The sequence below is a fragment of the Rattus norvegicus genome, chromosome 4 (assembly GCF_036323735.1).
Source record: "Rattus norvegicus strain BN/NHsdMcwi chromosome 4, GRCr8, whole genome shotgun sequence".
NCBI lineage: Eukaryota > Metazoa > Chordata > Mammalia > Rodentia > Muridae > Rattus > Rattus norvegicus.
In genome coordinates, this window is record NC_086022.1 from 161,567,188 (window position 1) to 161,590,010 (window position 22,823).

General features: G+C 45.8%; 1 long non-coding RNA gene across 1 annotated transcript; it reads left to right on the forward strand.

The window, feature by feature from the left end:
* Window positions 1–1,468: 1,468 nt before the first annotated feature.
* LOC102547991 (uncharacterized) lies at window positions 1,469–22,031 on the forward strand. The gene is made up of 4 exons (XR_353668.4): window positions 1,469–1,799; window positions 7,597–7,780; window positions 8,516–8,686; window positions 19,967–22,031. It is a non-coding gene; the product is annotated as an uncharacterized LOC102547991 (long non-coding RNA).
* The last annotated feature ends 792 nt before the right edge of the window (window positions 22,032–22,823 follow it).

Sequence of the window (22,823 nt, forward strand, 5' to 3'; positions counted from 1 at the left end):
AGCAGCCTCCGTCTGAGTTTATGTGGTGTTGACGTCTGCTTTGAAGTGCTGGAAAGGGGCAGCCGGAAATGGGGCCTGAGGGCTGTCACATACACCACTGAAATGACCCCTGCCTCGATTAGTACCCAGAATATTGAGTCATGGGAACCCTATTTGAGAGTCAGGCAGGGCTCGGAGAAGCCCCTCAAGAGTCTCTCTCCCTGACCCACCCTCTAAGTTCCTGGCAGAGGAAGGCGCTGTAGGAGACTTACATCATCACCCTGATGCTAGGTTGCTTGCTGGAAACATCTCCAGGTTCTTGGCATCTCTGCTGAGCTTTGCCCCATGGGAAAGGCAGGGGTTCTGGAAAGAATTTCTGGGCCCCAGCATTCAGGGATGTCTGCTTCAAGCCAAAGGCTCCTTCAGTGTGGCCTGCACTTGCCTTTCCCCACGTGAAGGAACTCTAGAAGAGACATGTGCAGGGGGCCTGTCATAGGGTCTGGACGGGAGTGGCCTGATTCTGATCTCTGGATTCAAATAAGTGAGGAAATAAATAAATAAATAAATTGTAAGCCCTTCTCAGACTTAAAAGTTCCTTAAGCCCCCCACCCCCAAATAATCATAAGTCCTTACATGAAGAAATGTCCTACTTCTGTATGAGAAATCATCATTTGCCTATACATCCAGATAGATCAGAAGAAACTCGGAAATCGTTCACTGTTAGGAACCATTCTCCATTGCGCCCACAGCGATTTTCTCTTGGTAATAGATTGTTGCAAGGAGGGGCTGACCTTGCATCCGGGCCTTTCCCCAGCCCCATGCTGAGGAGTCAAGACCAGGATGAACCTGAAGAGAGAGAAACTTTATGCCGGAGGGCAAAAAAACTTAAGGAGGGGCTCCAAAACCTCTATAACGGACACAAATACAGTTTATTCTGAGTTTTAAGAAACATAAGTGCGGGCTGGAGAGATGGCTCAGCGGTTAAGAGCACCCGACTACTCTTCCAGAGGTCCTGAGTTCAATTCCCAGCAACCACATGGTGGCTCACAACCATCTGTAAAGAGACCCGATGCCCTCTTCTGGTGTGTCTGAAGTCAGCTACAGTGTACTTATATATAATAAATGAATAAAATCTTAAAAAAAATTTTTAAAAAAAAGAAACATAAGTGCATTATATAACACTTTGAAAAAAAGATCTACATTTTAAATCAAGATGGACAGCCTTATGGATTTTCCTCTGTCCACACTTCCTTCTGTTTGCCTTTTGACGGCCGGAGTACTCTGGCTATCATTACACCAATTACATCTTTACCAATCAATGTCCAGTATTGACAGGTGCTCACGGATAAACCTGCGTGGGAAGAATGCACGAATAGACCGATACGCTGAGAGTACACAGGACTTAGCTAGAGGGAAAAAAAAAAAAGATTGGAAAACTAGTGTTCCTAATCCGGAAGTGAAGGAGCCCTTCCTATTCGTTGGGCCACTTGGTGAATGAGATTCGTGAATGACGAGCGGCTAAGTCAGCTCCGGGTTGCGAGCTGCCTAGGTGAACTGCCGAGTTTTCCTGTCCAGGCAGCAAGGCTCAGAGGTCCTAAGACCCCTTTGGCTTTCTGCCACAGAGGCACTCCAGAGACGGACAGATCTCTTCCCCACACGCCCCGCCCCCTGCTTACAGTAGCTGTGAGTAATCCTAAAGGAAGCTGATGGGGGAAGCCCTGCACGGCTGTGGGAATCTAGTAAATAGGTGCCCGTTGCTGGCTGGGCCACAAGATAACCCAAGGTTCCGGTCACCTTTGGTCCCTCTGCTGTGATTTATGGTAAGCATTCCGCTTTCGGCCAACAAACAGTTCTAGGAATCCCGGGAACATTGAATCCTTAAGGCCGGGGTGGGGGGGGGAGCAGGGGCTAGCTGGCAGAAATGTTCCCTTCATGCTGAACCCACTCCAAACACCACTGCATTCCGGGATGTCTTTAGGGTGTTGCCCAGAGCTGTCTTGAAGCATCTCTTCTGGAAGTTTCTAAGCAATGGAGTTCATTTAAAACCAGCACCATTTCCTATTCAGTTCAACCCAGCTCCGTTGTTATCGTCCCATGGTGAGGGGAGAAGCAAGCACAGAATAATGCACACACAGTCCCCATGCCAAGGGGCTCCACACATAGAGGGGAAGAAAGCACACATACCAGACTCAGACCACGTGGGTTCAAGTCCTGGCTCTATTCCTTCCAAGATATATGCTCTTGGACAAGTCACGTCATTCTGAGACTCAGTTTCCCTATCTGTAAGGTGGACGTAATCATTAAGTAGCTTTCTCATGGACCTATCCTATGAATTAAAACTGAATTTCTTAGAACAGATCAGCTCAGCCACCATTACAGCCCTTTATGGCATTCGAATTAGTACAAACCGGTTGCCAATAACACCCATGGCACGATGTGTATTCTATATTAAAGAATAATTTTTCGCTCTGTATCTCATATAAAAAGAAAAAAAAAATAAAGACAGCTGTTTCGAGGTGAGGATAAGTTTAGAACTTAACATACCACCGTCCCCTCCCCCCTCATCTACAACTTACTAACAATAGACGTTGGGATTAGATCTTGGGCTCCTAACACTCCCACTCAGTGCCTGTTTCCCTGTCAGAATGCACACATACGTGACCACACACACGTAAATACTCATATCCCCAACAGATAGATATGACATCCAAATATGGGGTGGGGATATAGCTCAGTGGTAGAACACTTGCTTTACTTGCAAGGTGGTGGGTGGGGGGTAGGAGGCGAGGGGTAGGGCTGCACCCTGGGTTCATCCCTAATGCTGAAAAAAAAATCCCACCGTGGAAAATGGTTTTTCTTGCTTTCGTTAGTGGAGATAGAAAATTGTGGTGAAGTGCTGTCTGCCACATAGGACCTGGGAGACACTAAAATAATTCAGACCCGGGAAACAGATACATCTGTCTTAATTAGCCAGATACAAAGACTTCAGCTTTGCTGGGAGGCCAGATTGTAGTCTTGGCCTTGACAGGAACTGGCTGTCGGACTCTGGGCAAGGTAGTCACTTCGTTGGCTCTCCGTCTTTAGGTATCTGATCAAACCTACTAAAGCTTATTTCTAACCCAAACTACAAGCCTCAGAAAGCAGGCCTGCATTTTATTGCTCCTGTCGTTTTATGAGGTGAGAAGATACATGTGAGCCAGGTGAACTGTAGAGATGGCTCTGCAGTGAAGAGTACTGATCGCTCTCCTTGAGGACCCAGGTTTGATTCCCAGTACCAATGCGGTGGCTCATGACTGTCTATAACTACAGTTCCAGGGGCTCTGCTCGCATATGGTGCACAGACATACATGCAGACAAAACACCCATATATGTAAAATGGACCTTCTTAACAATAATAAAAAAACAACCACAGTTGGTAAGGACTACGGTGCTTAGAACCTTTTGAGCGTGCTCATTTTGCCACATATAAGTGTTCAAATGATGCCGTGCTGTGCGATCATCAGAATGATCTACAATAATCATGGTTATAACGAGTTTATGGAGAGTATAACAAGGAAAAAGTAAAATAAATAAATAAAAATATCAAGGATTTAGATGAGGGAGATCATGCACTTTGAACATCCGGCAGAAATTACCTGGGGAAGCCCCTTCAAGGCAGACAGCTGGGGTTCCCAATGCAGATGCCCCGGTGAAGCAATGTCCCCTCAGGTGAGCCTTCCAAAGAAAAGAACAAATAACAGCAGGACGATGAATCAAGTCACCCAATTGGGTGCTCCTAAAATTCATCAAAGCCTGACCAGGAAAGTTGAGGCACTTAGCAGGAATTCCTGATCGAGAGTTTTCTTTTTGGCTGGACTTGTGGCTTCTCATTCTCAGGAAAGCCTGTGTACATCACTGGGTAAACAACAGTAGCATCTGCTGGAGATGGTGTACCCTCTCAAAGGCCTGGTGTCTTTACTCTAGGGCTGTTTTGTTACTCTCTTCCCTTTCTGTCACTGAGCTAGAGGCCTGTCCCCAGTTAAGGGATCTTGGAGGACATGTGATGTAAACAACTCTTGGGTCTGAAATTGGAGGGACAGCCTCATTTCCAGAGACAGCTTCTCAATGAGCTCAAATGGCACAGGACAGTTTACCAACATAATGTACATTACATAAGGTCAAATTAACGCATGTTAAGGGAGCATCTGGTGGTCTGATTCTTTCTCTGAAATCAGGGAGCTAGAATATTTATTCGTGTCAACTGTAAGGCAGGCACTGTGTCTTCTCTTGGGTATAATGTAGGACAGTAGAAAACAAAGGTCAGCCCTCAAAGGGCTTATAACACATGGATGGGGAAAAGCCATGGCCCAGAAAAATCAATCAGCAACACATAGACTGAGTAGCACTAAGGAGAGGACTCAGAACCGGGGTCAACTGTGTTGAGTGCAGAGTGCAGGGGGAAACAGTAGACTGGCTTTGATAAGATTATAATTAACATCTCTGAGCCTTGGTTTTTCTCACCTGTATGGAGAACGTCCACCTTGGCCATCTCAGCTCTAATGTCATGGACTAGTGGCTTATATAACGAATTCTGTTTTATGGAGAGCTGAAGGTTGGAGAGTTGGGATGAGGATGCCACCCTAGTGAGGTTCTCGGCATGGGCTTTTTTCTTGATTGTGTCTTCAGAGAGATTTTGAGTCTTCTCTTCCTTTTTATAAAAGCCATTGTAAGGGCTTCATTGAACCCTAATCTCCCAAACCCAATGTTCAGATGCCCATCACATGGGATATCAGGTTAATGTATGGATTTGGAGGTGAGGATACATGCCTTCATCCCACAACAGTAATCAAGGCTGTTTGCTGGAGTGGTTGGGAGGACACAGAGGCAACCCATGCAAACGTAACACAGATACGAATTGAGCTGACTAATTTTATGTTAACTTGACACATGATAGAGTCATGGGGGCTCAATTGAGAAATTTTCGCCATAAGATTGAGCTTTATGAAAAATTGAAGAGCATTTTTCTAATTAGTGATTGATGAGGGAGGACCTGGTGCATTGTGGATGGTGCCACTCCTCAGTTGGTGCCCTGGGTTCTGTAAGAAAACAGGTAGGACAAGCGAGTAAGCAGCATCCCTTCATAGCTTCTACATTAGTTCCTGCCTCTAGGTTCCTGCCCTGTTCAAGTTCCTATCCTGGCCTTCCTCAGTAATGGTCTATGATATATGAATGCATAAACCTTTTGGTCATGATGTTTTCTTACTACAATAGTTACCCTAACTAAGACACACACGGAGGATGTCAGAGCATTATCTGATGCTGTTCTGATGTTGTTCAGCTAGAAATCCTCATGTGAGACAGAGGTGGACCTGTCCCCTCCTCATTTAGAAAACAGGGCCAGTGTCAAACAGCAGGACAACTAGGCTAGCCCTGAGGAATGGTTGGCTCTGCTCACTAGACTCTCTTTGAGCCCAAAGGACTGTATCAGAAAGTAATTGGCACTGGGTCCTACATAAAGGGTAGCTGTTTGGTAAATATTTTGGGTTGATGGACAATCAGGTGATCTGCAGAGTTGTTCCTAGAAGTTTCTTACTTACCTTATTATCCAAATTACCAAACATTTCTAAATTGGATTATGCTTTTCTGCCCCAAATAATTTCCAGAGTCACAAGAAGAACATTCACTTGTATATCCTCAAGAAAGAAACGATACACATGGAAACTGGGCTCCAGTTGAAATCAGGACACCCCTCCCCGAGTTCTTTTTAGAAAGAATATTGCACACATGATCTGGGACAAAAAGATACTTTCATTGGGTGTCTTGAATGTGGTTTCTGAGATAGAGCAGGTTAGCCTTCCAACAACTTAGAAAAGCCTGACAAAGGGAAGGAAGGAGGCAATAGCCCTGTGTGTGTGTGTGTGTGTGTGTGTGTGTGTGTGTGTGTGTGTGTGTGTGTGTTTGTGTGTGTGTGTGTGTTTGTGTGTGTGTCCATTGTGTCCATCTGTCTGTATTTATATCTGTGTGTGTGTCCATTGTGCCCATTTGTCTGTATTTATATCTGTGTGTGTGTGTGTTTGTGTGTGTGTGTGTTTGTGTGTGTGTGTTAAGGGAAAATATTTCCTGGCCCCAGCATATGAAGGAGCCGTCAGCATTTTCACACCCATGTTTCCCATGGTGTAGTCCACAACTATAGGAAATAAAACACATTCAGAGTCTAATTAGAAATACTGAGAAAAATGCAATGATAAAATAAAAGATTACCCACCACAGATATAAGTCAGGGTTAGCACTGTTGTCCTCCTTAAAGATCATGGGTAAATAAATATGAATCCAAGATCTCAGTCCCCTAAAATACAAAACCAAACCAAAGAAACAGGAGTCTAGACCAAGCAGCTCAAACCAAGAGAACCAAAGATGAATCAAAGAAATGCCAAAGTAGATACGGACAAACATTTAAGAGTCAGAAAAATGTGATCATAAGGGTCACTTGTACCTATTGAGCTGGCAAAATAAATAAATAAACAAACAACATTCTTGATTAATATTATGTCCTCCTCCCACCCGCAATGAGCTCTTGTGTTTGAACGTTCAGCCCCTAACTGACAACACTATTTTGGGAAATTCAGAACATGGGACTAACCAAAGAATGTAGGTCACTGGGTCATGTCCTTGGGGGCTGAATCTGTCCACCAGCCCTTCTTTTTAACTCTCTGCCTCTTGCCCTTCACCTTTTCCCTCTGCTGTGATGGTCCGCCTCCCTGGGAGCCCAGGACCAATGGAGCTAAGGCCTACAGACTGAAATCTCTTTGGAAACACACATCATTTTCCAGGAAATAAACTGTTCCTACCTCAGGCTACTTCTGTCAGGCATTTTGTTACAGCAGGGAACTGATAAGTGACTAATGAACGCAGCTAACGATAGTCAATTATTAAATAAATAAGTACCCTTCAGCCATCTCTCACAGACTGTAGAGGAAGGATTGGTGTGTGTGTGCCCTGCCGTTCACCCATCCCTGTTAAGCCACAGTGATAACATGTTGCTGGAGTGTGAGACCATGGAGGTCTTCTGAGATTACTGTGTCAGCCCCCGTTATCAACTTACCTGGCATAATCAACTTATAAATAGAAAAGGTTTATTTAGTTTATGGACTTGGAGGTTTCAGTCAATAGTTGGACATCCCAGGGCTCTGGGGCCAGTAGTGAGGCAGTGCACCATGACGGGGATTGTGTGATAGAACGAAGTCATCTCATTGTTGAGCTGCTGAAGAGAAGGAGAGGCTGGATTCCCACATTCCCCTTTTCCTTGTTTTTTTTTTTTTTTTTAGGATTTATTTATTATATATAAGTATACTGTAGCTGTCTTCCCACAGTCCCCTTTAAGGGCATGCCACCAGTGAGACTCACAAGGTCTTTAAGTGAAGATCAGTCTACTAGCATGTGGATCTTTAGAGACATTAAAGGGCAAACTATAGCAGGGGCTTTTCCTAAATGTTTTGCGTTCTTTCGGGCTTACCACAGCCTGGGTAGAGAAAGGATAATCTTTGCCAATTGCTTCATCCTACGTGCAAGAAAACTGAGGCCCTGTGTATGGGTGTTGGGGTGGGGGGCTCAGCACTTGGGGACAATGCTGTTTTTCAGGCTTACAGGAGGTCCATCTGGTTCCCACATGTGAACTCTCAGGCTTCATTGGAACAGCCGTGGTTATTCCCGTACGTAATTACACCATAATGAGTTTCAACTTCCCCTTCGAGCTCAAGGGAATGCTGGAATCCCCCGACTTTCTCCTCAAGTCACCCTTGACTTTGTCTGACCTTCTGTACAGGTAAGGGAAGAAAGAATGTACTTCTCATAATTTAATGAATAAAAAAAGGAAAGAGAAATTGGAAGGGGTCAACAGTTCCTGTCTTATGTCTCAGAAGCAAGGGTTTTGGCTGAGTATGTCTTCAGTAACTTAGTCAAGTACTTGGATTTTTTTCTTTAAAATTAGACCAGATTGTTACATGATTTTTATGCTTGGTTGTACTCTTTAAAATGATCAAGATGACAGAGTCACTCAGAGGTGCTCAAATACACACGAGAGAACCTACACACCCAGCTTATTTAACAATCAAAATGAAGCTAGCAGTCACGGTGACACACTGCCAACCGAGTGACTCTCTTTTAACTAGGCCAGGCCTCAACTGGTCCTCTCTGATAGAGGACCATAAGCCAATGTGCTCCAAATAGCAACTTCTAGCATTGCTTAAATGCTCTCTGTGTTTTGTGTGTGTGTTTTTCTGGTTTCTTCCTGTCCGTATGAGCCGTCCTCATCTCTTTTCATTAACAAAGAAGCGAGAGTTACAATGTGTCATGCTTCACAATGCAACAGTCAAGGCCTCTTGCTGTAGCCTCTCTTCCCTCAGATTTCAGGCTCTTTCCGAGTCACAACAGTTCTTAGACTCTGAGACTGGGACTCACTGCTAACAAGGCAGTGGGGAAAGACAGAGAAAGCTGGAGGGAGAGAAGGGCAGAGTGGCCAGAAAGACCCTGTTCGTTCCTTTTTTTGCTTCCTCAAAAGGTTTTGCTTCCCAGTCCAACTGAATCTGTGCCTGAAGAGAGACGTTTTCTGAGAAATGATCCACATCCCTGTCCTCCTTCCTGGACCATCGCTGGCAGATGCTGGCCGGAAACAAGCATTCTCTTGTCTTTACGGGAATGGCATCCTTGTGGCTCTTGCTGGAATCAGCAGGTCAGTCCTGCCTCTTATCCATCACTCTCGGTGGGCAGCAAGGGCTTGCTCAGTCCATTGTCTAGCAAACATTGCTTATGCTGCCTCTTGTGCGCTCTAAGTATCAGTGATGGTTACCACCACTTAAGTTAAATACTTGCCCTGGAGTAGGGGGTCAATCATACCAGAAAGACAACACATATGGAGAAGAATTCTTGAGACCAATAAGACCATGCTTCCAGAAAACAGCTTAGTGCAGAATGATATGGTTTTAAAGGATATTTTGACTCTATGGGCATGGGTGTTTTCCCTGCTTGTATGTCTGAGCACTACACATGTGCAGTGCCATCAGCAGTCAGACAAGAGTGTCGGCTGCCCTGGAACTGAAGTTACAGAAGGCTGAGAGCTGCATTGTGGCTAGGATATGAACAGGTCCTTTGCAATTGGTCTTAACCACTGAGCCATCTCTCCAGCCCTGAAAAACATCATTCTATACACTAACTCTCTTTGTAAAAATAATGCTCAAAAACAATTTTAGTGCATATAAATTGTATTATAAACATACTAAGTACATGACTCTTTTAGAGTCTATGAGGAAGATGTCTTCAATACTATAGAAGTATTATATATATATGATATCTTATATAATATATTACAAATATTATATGTCAAGTCCCACGATCTTTTTTGGCTTTGACATTTTTTTTTAAATTTATTTAATACTTAATAATAATTCTTTGGTTTCCGGGCAAACATCCCCCTCCCCCCTCCCCTTCCTTATGGGTGTTCCCCTCCCAACCCTCCCCCCATTGCCGCCCTCCCCCCAACAGTCTAGTTCACTGGGGGTTCAGTCTTAGCAGGACCCAGGGCTTCCCCTTCCACTGGTGATCTTACTAGGATATTCATTGCTACCTATGAGGTCAGAGTCCAGGGTCAGTCCATGTATAGTCTTTAGGTAGTGGCTTAGTCCCTGGAAGCTCTGGTTGCTTGGCATTGTTGTACCTATGGGGTCTCGAGCCCCTTCAAGCTCTTCCAGTTCTTTCTCTGATTCCTTCAACGGGGGTCCTATTCTCAGTTCAGTGGTTTGCTGCTGGCATTCGCCTCTGTATTTGCTGTATTCTGGCTGTGTCTCTCAGGAGCGATCTACATCCGGCTCCTGTCGGCCTGCATTTCTTTGCTTCATCCATCTTGTCTAATTGGGTGGCTGTATATATATGGGCCACATGTGGGGCAGGCTCTGAATGGGTGTTCCTTCAGTCTCTGTTTTAATCTTTGCCTCTCTATTCCCTGCCAAAGGTATTCTTGTTCCCCTTTTAGAGAAGGAGTGAAGCATTCACATTTTGATCATCCGTCTTGAGTTTCATTCGTTCTAGGCATCTAGGGTAATTCAAGCATTTGGGCTAATAGCCACTTATCAGTGAGTGCATACCATGTATGTCTTTCTGTGATTGGGTTAGCTCACTCAGGATGATATTTTCCAGTTCCAACCATTTGCCTACGAATTTCATAAAGCCGTTGTTTTTGATAGCTGAGTAATATTTCATTGTGTAGATGTACCACATTTTCTGTATCCACTCCTCTTGAAGGGCATCTGGGTTCTTTCCAGCTTCTGGCTATTATAAATAAGGCTGCGATGAACATAGTGGAGCACGTGTCTTTTTTATATGTTGGGGCATCTTTTGGGTATATGCCCAAGAGAGGTATAGCTGGATCCTCAGGCAGTTCAATGTCCAATTTTCTGAGGAACCTCCAGACTGATTTCCAGAATGGTTGTACCAGTCTGCAATCCCACCAACAATGGAGGAGTGTTCCTCTTTCTCTGCATCCTCGCCAGCATCTGCTGTCACCTGAGTTTTTGATCTTAGCCATTCTCACTGGTGTGAGGTGAAATCTCAGGGTTGTTTTGATTTGCATTTCCCTTATGACTAAAGATGTTGAACATTTCTTTAGGTGTTTCTCAGCCATTCGGCATTCCTCAGCTGTGAATTCTTTGTTTAGCTCTGAACACCATTTTTAATAGGGTTATTTGTCTCCCTTCAGTCTAACTTCTTGAGTTCTTTGTATATTTTGGATATAAGGCCTCTATCTGTTATAGGATTGGTAAAGATCTTTTCCCAATCTGTTGGTTGGCTTCGACATTTTATGATTGTTTAAGCTCAACACATATGTAGCTTGAGTCTAAAGTCAAAGGATAAAATTAGTATCAATAAAAAGGCTAGTATTGATACAATCTGGTCAAAGTCTAAAACTAAGTAAAATTAGGTTAAATCGGGGTTTTATATAGCAAACCTCAAAATATTAAAATTTGGACTGGAGACATGGCACAGCAGTTAAGAATACATACTGCTCTTGCAGAGGGCCTAAGCGCTTGGTTCCCAGCATTGTGTTAGATGGCTCTCAATACCTGTTACTCCAGCTTCGGGAGATCCAACATCCTCATCTGGCCTTCAAGAGCACTGCACCAAAAGCACATACCTACACACACACACACACACACACACACACACACACACACACACACACTTAAAAATAAACAATTTTTAAAGATTTATTTATTTTTATTTCTATGAGTACACTGTAGCTGTCTTCAGACACACCAGAAGAGGGCATCAGATCCCATTACAGATGGTTGTGAGCCACCGTGTGATTGCCAGGAATTGAACTCAGGACCGTTGGAAGAGCAGTCAGTACTCTTGACCACTGAGCCATCTCTCCAGCCCAGAACAAGTCTTACAAGGTTAAATTTCTAAGTTAATTTAACCATTAACACCTCTAAAGGTTCTAGACAAGATGGAAATAAGTACAAATGAAATAAAATAAATAAATGAAAATAAAGAAGTGTGAACACATTTAACACAGGTGGTAAAGACATAGAATTCACAATTGTTCATGTTGATGTTGATTGACAAATGAGTCAAAGAAACAATTTCAATAAGTCAGTGAATGGGTTGTCAAGTTGGAGATGACTGAGATCAATTGGCACAAAAGGCTAGCAACCAAAAAAGGGCGTGTCCTCACCTGACTTCTGTTTCTTCACTCTCTGCTCTGAATACTCAGACATGTCACTTACCCTCTCTGAGACCCAAATCTTTACTTGGGGAATGAAGTATTGGCCTGGAAAGTTTTCAAGTCCCTTCATCCTCAACCATTCTAAGAAGCCATCTAGGGCTTGGGGAGAAGTAGAAAACAAGGGTCAAATGTCTCAGAGTAAGTCTGGGGCTCCTAAAAGAAATCTCTGTGCATCGCTTTGATGTGAACAGTCCTCTCCTGCACCAGGGCTTTCAATGTCCTACTGGTAGTTTCTTTCTTGCACAAACACGGAGGGATGTGAGATTCACCAAGAGTCAGAGGGGTCCATGTTTATCAGGAGGGTATCTTGGGGATGAACCTTACTCAAGTATCCAGATAGAGGTCAGGACCAAGCACGTGTATCCTGCAGTCATTGGGAGTGTTGGCTGGAAGTGATTGGAATGGCCCTCACCCAGGGACACAGCGGAGTCAGAAACTATATGAAGTGCTGTGTGGTGGTCAGAATGGAGAAGCACGCTCCCACCTGTCCAACCATCCCTCCTGATTGCTTGCCTGACAACTGTCTGGCCTGTGAGCTTGTTTTGAGATAAGACACTTCACTTGAGTTTTAGCAGATAGAAATCATTATTTTGTATTGCTAAGTGCTGCAACTAATTTACTTCTCATTTATCTTTTGGTTGTTGTTTAGACATGGTCGTTCTGTGTATCTTCGGCTGGTTTCACACACAGGGCATTTCTTGCCCACAGTGCATACAGGCAGGCAGCTCTCACACAGCACACAGGGAGGCAGTGCTTAGCTGGAGGCAGCAGCTAGATAGAGCAGCAACTTGGTAACCCAGCAGATTTCTTACACTATCTGAGCTCCCAATATGACAAGGAACCTGATGTCAAAATCTCAAAGTTATTATGAGGGTGCGAAGTGGAGGTTTCTGCTGGTTAGTTTTAGTCAACTTGATACAAGCCAGGGATATTTCTCAATTGAGGAAATGCTTTGGTCAGATTGGTCTACAGGTAAGTGTATGGAAACATTTTCTAGATTAATGGTTGATGTGAGCAGGCCCAGCTCATCGTGGACGGCAGCATTCTAGGACAAATGGTCTTTGTTGTATATGAAAGCAAATCCAGCAAGCCAGGGAGAGAGAAAAACAGTAAGCCTCTCTCTTCCATGGCTTCTGCTTCAGTTCCTTCCTCCAGGTTCCTACTTAAGTTCCTGTACCCGACCTCCCTTGATGAGCGGTGACATGGGAGTCTTAACCAGATAAACCCTTTCCTCCCCATGTGGTTTTTAGCTGTGCTGTTTTATCACAGCAATAGAAGGAAACTAGAACAGTGACGGTGCAGGTAAATGCCTGGAGCACAGAAAGCCACCGATGTTTTCTGTTGCTATATCTTGGGAAATTTTTGCATTTACCCTGAGTTCTGCTGGAGATAACCCCTTGGTGATATGGAGTGAATTGCTCTCTCTGCCCCCAACTCTATGTTGTGATCCTCATTTTGACGCTGCTGCTGTTAGAAGGTAGAATCTTTGGTGAGGATGCAGCCTGCTTGAGTGGGATTAGCACCCTTCTGAGAAGCCTAACAACTTACCCTCATTCTCTGTACTCCCTGCCACATAAGGACATACAGCACAAGGACAACCTCTCACAGATGAGGGAACCAGCCCTCCCTGGAACTACATCTAATAGCATCCTGATCTTGGACTTCCCAGGCACTAAGGCTAGGAGAAGCAAATCCTTCTTGTTTAAGCCACCCAGTTTGTGGTCATTTGTTACAACATCCCCAAGCCCTCTAAAACATTGGAATTTAAAAGGGTGGGGATGTTTTGCAGATAGCCATTGGAGATGGCTTGAGTACCACAAGTTCAGGGAGTGAGGGCTACTGTGTGGCTCTGTTAAGGCTCATCTTGGACCAGCCTGCCAATCCAGTCTCTGAAAATTTAGTAGGCTTTCCTGGATTTGGCTCCAGTTTCCACTGCTCGTTAAGCATGGGTCATGGGCTTAATCTGGATAAGGGATTTGGGTCTCCCTCTGTACTCTGCCTGTCTCCCTCACCTAGCTTAAAGACCCCAGTGCAGAAGTAATCCACATAAATTCTCAAGCAGGACATCACCCCACAAAGCTAAACCTGACCATAGCTTCAAACACATAGCTTCTGTGTCCTGCCCAGAGTTTCAAACACAGAAGCTAAAAGGAAGGTGTCCGGCATTCACTTGTCTTTCCAACAAGTCCTTACTGAGAACCACCCAAGAATAGCCAATGCATCGCAACATCCCGAATCAGCCAGCGTCTTCCTCTACCGCTGTGCTTTCAGTGGGAACTTGCAGTCCTATAGACCACTAAGACTTGATGAATTGGTTAATTCATGGCCACCTAATACCACTTCCAGTTTCCCAGCCTGTTCTCCCAGCAGGGACCTGGATTCTCTCTGTGACCACATCCCTCAGTCAGTGTGCTCCTCGCCTCAGGACATGGTACTGAGATGCCTCCATTTCTTCATAGTTTATTCTTTCACCATATCTGTCTATCTCATGAGGCCAGACCCTGAGCTAGCCGCAGCAGCAACCCCCCCCCACCAAATAAAACCAAAAACCACCACAAGCTTTGCCTGTTCACAGTCCCTGGCTTCGGTCTTGGCTATATTATTTCCTGATCTTATGTCCAAACATCATGCCATCTTTCCATTTTTCAGTGAGAGCAAGCATTTTCCCAAAGTCCCTTAGTAGCCTCTGCCAGTGCTTCACAGGGCAATACTGGGTCAAACCCCCGAGCCGATCACTGGCTAGGGCAATGGAGTCACCATAGTAGGTTTCCCGCTGGTGCTGCAGTTGTGGCCATCTTTTTAGAATTCTGTAAGGTCAAAGTGGTTTGCAGGCAATTAGTGCCTTTTTCTGTCCCAGGGTAATTTTACAGATACTAGGTGATGGATGGACCAGATACGTGCTAAACAGCCACCCACCCCACCGAGTACAAAGGCAGATGTGTGAGCCCAGGTGTCTTCTATTAAATCAGACACTACAGAGACAGAGGATACATTGTTTCTCTTCACCACAAGCTTTTTTCTTTTACTTTTGTAAAGTATGTTCATAGACTTGTTTGTATTTAAATTTAATGCATAGTTTTAAGATTTTTCTCATATTTAGAGGCAAATACATGAAATATGACCCAACCCATATGCACACCGGTTCTTTGGGTTCCTAGTAATTTGCAATCGTGTGAGGGGGTCCTGAGACTGCAAGGTTTGAGAACCGATGCTGATATGAATAGTGTCTATCCACTGTGCTGAGAGCTACATCCGCTGCAGTGCTAAGGCCTCAGAGGAGGCATCAATGTCTGATCAGGTTCTGTAAGGAGGTCACAGAGGGAGTAGGACATGGTGGTGCGAGCCTTTAATTCCAGCACTCGAGAGGCAGAGGCAGGTAAATCTCTATGCACTTAAGGTCAGCCGGGTCTACACAGCAAGTTCCGGGCCAGGCAGTGCCACAGAGTGAGGTCCACAATAGAGAGGGAGGAATAATTGTGGGTAGGGATCACTGCCAAGTATGATTTTCATTTTAAAACTAGACTGAGGGGGTTGGGGATTTAGCTCAGTGGTAGAGCGCTTGCCTAGCAAGTGCAAGGCCCTGGGTTCGGTCCCCAGCTCCGAAAAAAAGGAAAAAAAAAAAACTAGACTGAGAAATGATTTAGCAAGTTCACATGAGTTTTTTATGGAATCAGAGTTTCAGATCTGGCCCTCTGAATCCTAGTCAACTGAGTCTGGCTTCAAGTGTCCTCTACCAAGCTGCATCACTTCCCTGTAAAAAGAGCTGAGAGAAGTTGAGAAATTCCAGGGAAGGTGGAGGGCGTCACGTGTGCTCATCAATGTTGGCCACAGTACAACTGGTCTGATCCTTCCAGAAAGCACTTTGGCAGTGTCTATGAGTAGCTTTGAAAATGTCACACCCTTAGCCCAGTAATTTCACTTCTAGGAATCTACACAAAGGAAATAATCACACTCGTGTCCGGGGGCTGGGGGGGTCTGCGTAGGAGGCTAGTTGTCAAAAAGTTATCTTTAATAATGAAAAATTGGAAACAACCTAAGTGTCCGATGCCATAAACTTAGTTAAACAGACCCAGATACAGTGCTGGCTCTTGACTGTGGCTTCCCCTCGATGGCTGAGTACAGGGAACACTCATGAACCAAGCATGAGTATCTTACCACAAGAACGTATTCCTCTGTTAACCAGAAAAATGATAAAGATAAACAATAGTCATGCCTGGGGGCGAAAAAAACCCCTCCTGGCTTGGCGTGATGATTAATTAGCTTTCACTGTCACGCTGACGAGATTCGGAGTCACTCCGAAGAGGGAAGAGGGAAGAGGGAAGACCTGCCATGAATCTGAGGGGCATTAGCGTGCCACGCTCTGGGGGGGGGGGGGAGGGCAGAATGGACTGATAGGGAACAGAGGCTGTGCCTTCTCTTCCTCTGCTTCCTCTCCCCAGGGTGGAAGTTGCCTCACTATGCCTTCCCCACCACAATGGACCAGGTCTGGCTGCATCCACCTGTATCCCCAACACTATGGGATAGGACTGGGCCTGTGACAGGGGGATTCAGTAGGTCGGGGCCAGGCGATCTAGCCCCAGGTTCAGGGAGAGGCCCTTTCTCAAAAAAGAAGGAGGATGGGGCTGGAGAGATGGCTAAGATGGAGAGATGGTTAGGAGATCTTGTTGTTCTTGCAGAGGACCCCCTCTGACATCCTCAGGCCCCAGGCATGCACATCACACACACACACACACACACACACACACACACACACACACACACACACCACACACACACCACACATACACACACACACCACACACCACACACCATGCACACACACACCATACACCATGCACACACACACACCACACACACACCACACACCATGCACACACACCACACACACACTTATACACACACAACACACACACAACACACACACACACACATACCACACACACACCACACACACATACACACATACCACACACATACACACACACACCACACACACACACCACACACCATGCACACACATACCACACACCACACACACCACACACACACACCACACACCATGCACATACACACTACATACCACACACACCACACACACACACATACACCACACACCACACACACACACCACACACACACATACACCACACACACACATACCACACACACACCACACACCATGCACACACACACCACACACCACACACACACCACACACACACACCACACCCCATGCACATACACACCACAGACTATGCACATACACACTACACACCACACATACCACACACACACACACCACACACACACACACACACCACACACCATGCACATACACACTACACACACATACCACACACACACACCACACACACACACACCACACACCATGCACACACCACACACACCACACACCACACACACCACACACACACACACACCACACACACACCACACACACACACCACACACCATGCACATACACACCACACACCATGCACATAAACACTACACACCACACACACCACACACACACACACCACACACACACCACACACCATGCACATACACACTACACACCACACACACACACACCACACACACACATACACCACACACCATACACACCACCCACACACCACACACACACATACACCACACACCACACACACCACCAACACACCACACACACACACCACACACCATGCACACACACACCACACACACACCACACACCATGCACACACACACCACACACCACACACACCACACACACACCACACACACACACCACACACACACCACACACACACACACACCACACACCATGCACATACACACCACACACCATGCACATAAACACTACACACCACACACACCACACACACACACACACACCAAACACCATGCACACACACACACACACCACACACACACATACACCACATACCACACACACACACACACACACATAAACACACACACACACGTGAGGCTAAACACTCCTATACATAAAATAATCAAATAAAATATGAATGTGTAAATAGGGTGGAGAACAGGGGGTACAGCAAATGTGTGCCTTCAAGCCTCACACTCGTGAGTATGTGACACCCACAAATACACCAACACATAATCCTAAATACTAATACAGAATTGATGAAGTGACCTTTCATGAAATAGACTCACTAACTTCCCTAGAGTCAAGTTTATGGGCCCTGCTCTCTAGCCTCACAGCCAGGTCCTAGTCCACATCTTGTTTGACACTGTCAGACAGGAACCTCAAAAGTTGGGACACTTTCCCACCTTCTTTCTGGGTCGCTACCTCCCAGCTTCTGGATACCTCTGTGAAGTTGATACCATCTCAAGCTCCAGCCACCATCTCCACAGCCATGCCCCAGGTCAACAGAAATATATTTGCTGGGCCTATTTACTTACACATTATAAAAGTGGCCAAGGTTTTCATTCCCTCCTCCCTGCCCCCTATTGCTGAGGCTGGTTTTGAACTCAAGGCAATATTTCTGCCCAACCTCTAGAGTTCTGCAATTCCTGGAATGAGCCACTAGGCTGGGATTAGATTTTTTTTTTATAACCAAACATATAGGAGTATAACCAAGTGTGCATGGTGAGGGGTGACCTTTAAAATACTGCACTACTGAGTAGGGCCAGTTTTTGTCAGTGACTTTGAATTGTGACTAGCATGCCAGGGTTCAAACAGAAGCCTACTAAAGGTCACCGGGAAGAAAGCTTTTGACAGACTGGAAAGACGGCTCAGCAGTTGGGCGCACTTCTTGTTCTTGCCGAGACCAGACCCAGGTGCAGTTCCCATCATTGGTAGTGACCCGGCAGAGGTCACTATCCCAGCATCAAGAAATAAATGGCGTCTGGATAAAGAGGGTATCCCTCTGCCTTGAGGGCAACAAGGTACATTGAAGAGAGAGGTGAACCAAGCTCTTAGGGAAGGAAAGTCACAGGGTAGTGTGCATAAGAGAGCACAGGCCTCAAAGCCTGGTCCTCGAGCAAAACGTGGGCCAGCTCTGGACCCAGCGGAAGTCCATGTGTGCTGGCTGCTTACACCCTTCTGTGGAGAGTATAAGGTTGAGCAAGTGACACCCCTCTTTGAGTAGAAGACTGGCAACTGAAGTTCCAGTAGTCACACCCATGCAGTCTAAATGGGCATTCTGAGTCCCTCGGATCTCATGGTGGAGCCATGACAGTCTCTCACAAAGCCTGGACACTTTGTCTTGTGATTAGGGCTGAAATTATATTTTAAATACATTCCTTTTAATACCAGAACGTGAACTCAGACTGATGGAGTCTCAACACATTGCTGTCCCCCTGCCTTTGACTCTGGAGCCATATACCCTGTAGAGAAAGGCAGGGAACTTCTTGCTTGCTAAACCAGGTGTCCTCTCCAGATGCACTCATTAGGGGCTTTAGCTTCTCAGGGAAGCAAAGCACGGGCAGGAGGAGCGACAGCAGGCCCGGGTTCTCACAGAGCACTCCAGAGAAAGATGCCACGGAGGATGGTGGTAGTGGTAGGCACTTCAATTAGTTTCAACACCCGTAGCCAGACATCATAGGCCTCACGGTGAGGACCATCCCTGACCTGGTTAGTGCTATGAAAGATTAGAATATAGGCACAAACATGCCTGGGCTCAGATCCTCTCACAGGTCAGCTAATCTTCTTCTCTAAGTCCCTCCCAACAGTGCCATTCGCAAACCTAGGACATGACGGGGAAATGCTGCTTGCCCTAGTGTCTTGAGCTGGGGGGTTGGGCTGGTTAGTCGGTTAGTTATTCCACATTTTTCAGAGTGTTTACTAGTATGATTTCACATAAAAATATTTCAAGAAAGAAAAAGAGATGCCAAAGGCACTGAGCTGTAATATGTTTATTCCGAAGAGAATGAATTCTTTTTAACCCTCTGCTTTTGTACTTTTTCCAGAGCTGGTCAGCTTTCAGAAGTCATTTTAACTGTGTCCCCGTGATCTTTCATTGCACACCCTAGATGGAACCCTTTGTGCTACCTTCCCTGGTGTTTGTATTCTACCCCATCGTGATCTCTGCACCATGACCTTTACCACATATTAATGGGCTACTAGAGCTGTCCTTTTTTCACTTTGAGAGCAGATAGAATGTCTGTCTTTTCCTTAATGATTACGTATCATGAAGCAGTTCTGTCGAATATTAAATTGATACACGGGCTAAAGTATCACACTTCTCTCACTGGCAGATGGAATGATGGCTCCGTGATTAAAAGCACTGACTGCTCTTCCAGAAGACCTGGGTTCAAATCTCAGCACCCACATGGTGGCTGACATTCATCTGTAACTCCAGTTTGAGGTGATCTGACATCCTCTTCCAGCTGATGGAGACCCTGTACACATGTGATGCACAGACATGCATGCTGGTAAAACATAGATAAGAGTCGGTACATCCTCATGTAAAATGAAGTTGTCTCACTACACCCGATAGCCATACACAGTAATTACCTTCTATTTTCTAAACCAAATCCCCTGGTTTTGGCAGACTACCGAACTACAAGGTACATAACCGAAGAGGAAATAGTTTTTAAACCGAAGTTCTTCTTTGTTGTTTTATTTTGAGATACAGCTGACCGTGCTGACAAGTTAAGTTTGAACCACTCAGATAGATTAGTCTTAGAGCCGGAAACCCATATCACATGATCTCACAGTGGAAGCTGATATACCCTCCTCCATCAGGACTCCGTAGCTCTAATGCATAGAACACGGGTGAACTGGGTACAGCTCATTGCCCATGGGATCTTGATTCATCCAATGGCTTGTTTTAAGTCTCAGTGTTCTCTTGCATTAAAAAAATGAAATAAAATAGTAGGAGCATGGCTCTCACCTTCTCGTGGAGCTGCTAAGAAGTCGGGTGTGGTCATGTGACTTTGATCTGGAAGCTGCCAAGACAGGCAAGGTGCCCACACAGTTGCCATGAAGTTACAGACAATGGCTGCATTCTTCAGAGATGGGGCCAAGACAGTGGTGGAAAATGCATACTGCCAGTGCCTTGGCTAAGAGATGTCGGGGAAAGGTAGTTAGGAGGTTAGAGAATGCCTTTGGGAAAAATCTCACTTTATGTAGTCAATTGGAAAGCAGACAACCCTGTGTTTTGGGGGAGAAAATAGGAGGAGGAGGAGGAGGAGGAGGAGGAGGAGGAAGAAGAAGAAAAGAAGAAAAAGAAGAAGAAGAAAAGAAGAAAAAGAAGAAGAAGAAGAAGAAGAAGAGGAAGAAGAGGAAGAAGAAGAAGAAAAAGCAGCCATGAACAGCTAAGGTGCTTGCTAAAAACATGGTAATAGGGGAAGAAATGGGGACTCCTGAAATGTAAAGTCACTGGAAACAAAGACTAAACTGCCTTCAAGTGTGGAACTGCTCAGATTCCAAGCAGTATCTCACCTATGTCTCTTAGACTACTCTAAGAGTGGTTGTGTATGACAGGAGTGTGCTCAAAGGTCCCTGGAAGTCTGACAATAAGGACCTCTACATCACCCAGGAGCAGTGAGATTGGGCTCAATCCTAAAATCCAGCTTTACCTGCTGGGCTCATACCCAAGGACTCTGGTTCCTACTACGGAGACACATAGCCGTCCGTATGGACAGCTGCTCTATTCACAAGAGCTAAGACATGGAAACAGCCCTGACGCCCATGAGCTGGTGAGTGCCTAGTGGAGATGTGGTGCAGAAACGCAGTGGAACTTTCTACAGCTGTGGATACAAACAAAGCCGTGAGATTTGCAGCTAAGTAGTCGGAGCTGGAAACATAGATTGAGTGAGGTAACCTTTGAGCCTGGGAAGAACCACCCTTACTTGACACTAGAGGTAGACATTACCACACTCTAATTTGAGTAGCAAATGTCTCCACAACCTCGTGTGACTGAACATTTGGTCTCCAGGTGGTGGCACCATTTGGAAGAGGCTGTTTAAACTCTAGAAGGTGGGTTCTAACAGGAGAAATTTCTGGGGGTTGGGGGTTGGGTGCTGGATATGATAGTGTGATGGGTTGTATATGCTTGGCCCAGGGAGGGATACTATTAGAAGGGGTGGCCCTGTTGGAGTTGGTGTATCACTGTGGGGATGGGCTTGGAGACCCTCCTAGCTGCCTGAGGATGCTCAGTCTGTTCCTGGCTTCCTTCAGGTGGAGATGTAGAACTCAGCTCCTCCTGCACCATGCCTGCCTGGATGCAGGGATGCTGCCATGTTCCCTCCTTGATGATAATGGACTGAACCTCTGAACCTGTAAGCCAGCCCCAATTAAAGGTTGTCCTTTATAAAACTTACATTGGTCATGGTGTCTGTTCACAGCAACAAGACCCTAACTAAGACAGATAGTTACAGTGATTCTGGAGTCTAGGCCCAGACTCTACTTCCGGACCCACCCAAACGTGAGCAAACTCCACACGCCACACCCTTGAGCGGCTTCTGCTACTGTGCCTCAGCCAGCGAGATGGTCTTTATGTTCACTGCAACAGTGAGTGAAAATAAATCCTCCTCTCTTGAGTTGTCTCTTGGATGCTTTATTGCAGCAACAAGATGCAGCTGGTACACTTGGTCACAGTGCAACACAGGCCAACCACTGCCCCTGGAGTCATAGACTGTTGTGATCGGTCCAAACATGGACGCTAGACCTGATCTTGGTCCCCTTAGAAGAGCAGTTTCCAGCAGGCAGGTGCTGGAACTAAGATAACCGCTGAGCTATCCACCTCTTCAGCCCTTCAGTAATTTGACTTGCCTGGTGCAGGAAGGGTTTCATTTCTGGCCAAGATTTTCTGACCCCAGAGTTCGCATTCATCAACCACAGGATACTGCTAACTCTCTGTTCTGCTAAGGACAAAAGATTCTCACCAGGGAAGGTGCTGTCGCAGCAGGGAGCATTTCGGACTCTCCCTTCCAGCTCCTTCCAACCCCGTTGCAGGAGCGTCCTGCCTGACCCCCACCCCCACATCTCTGTAGTCCTGACCTCTAACTGGCTGAAGGGATGCCTGCCTCCGGAAGCCCCAACATCCTGCATTCTGCGAACCCCCAACCCATTCGGCTGCCTGCCCCAGCTGAAACATGGACAGCCCGA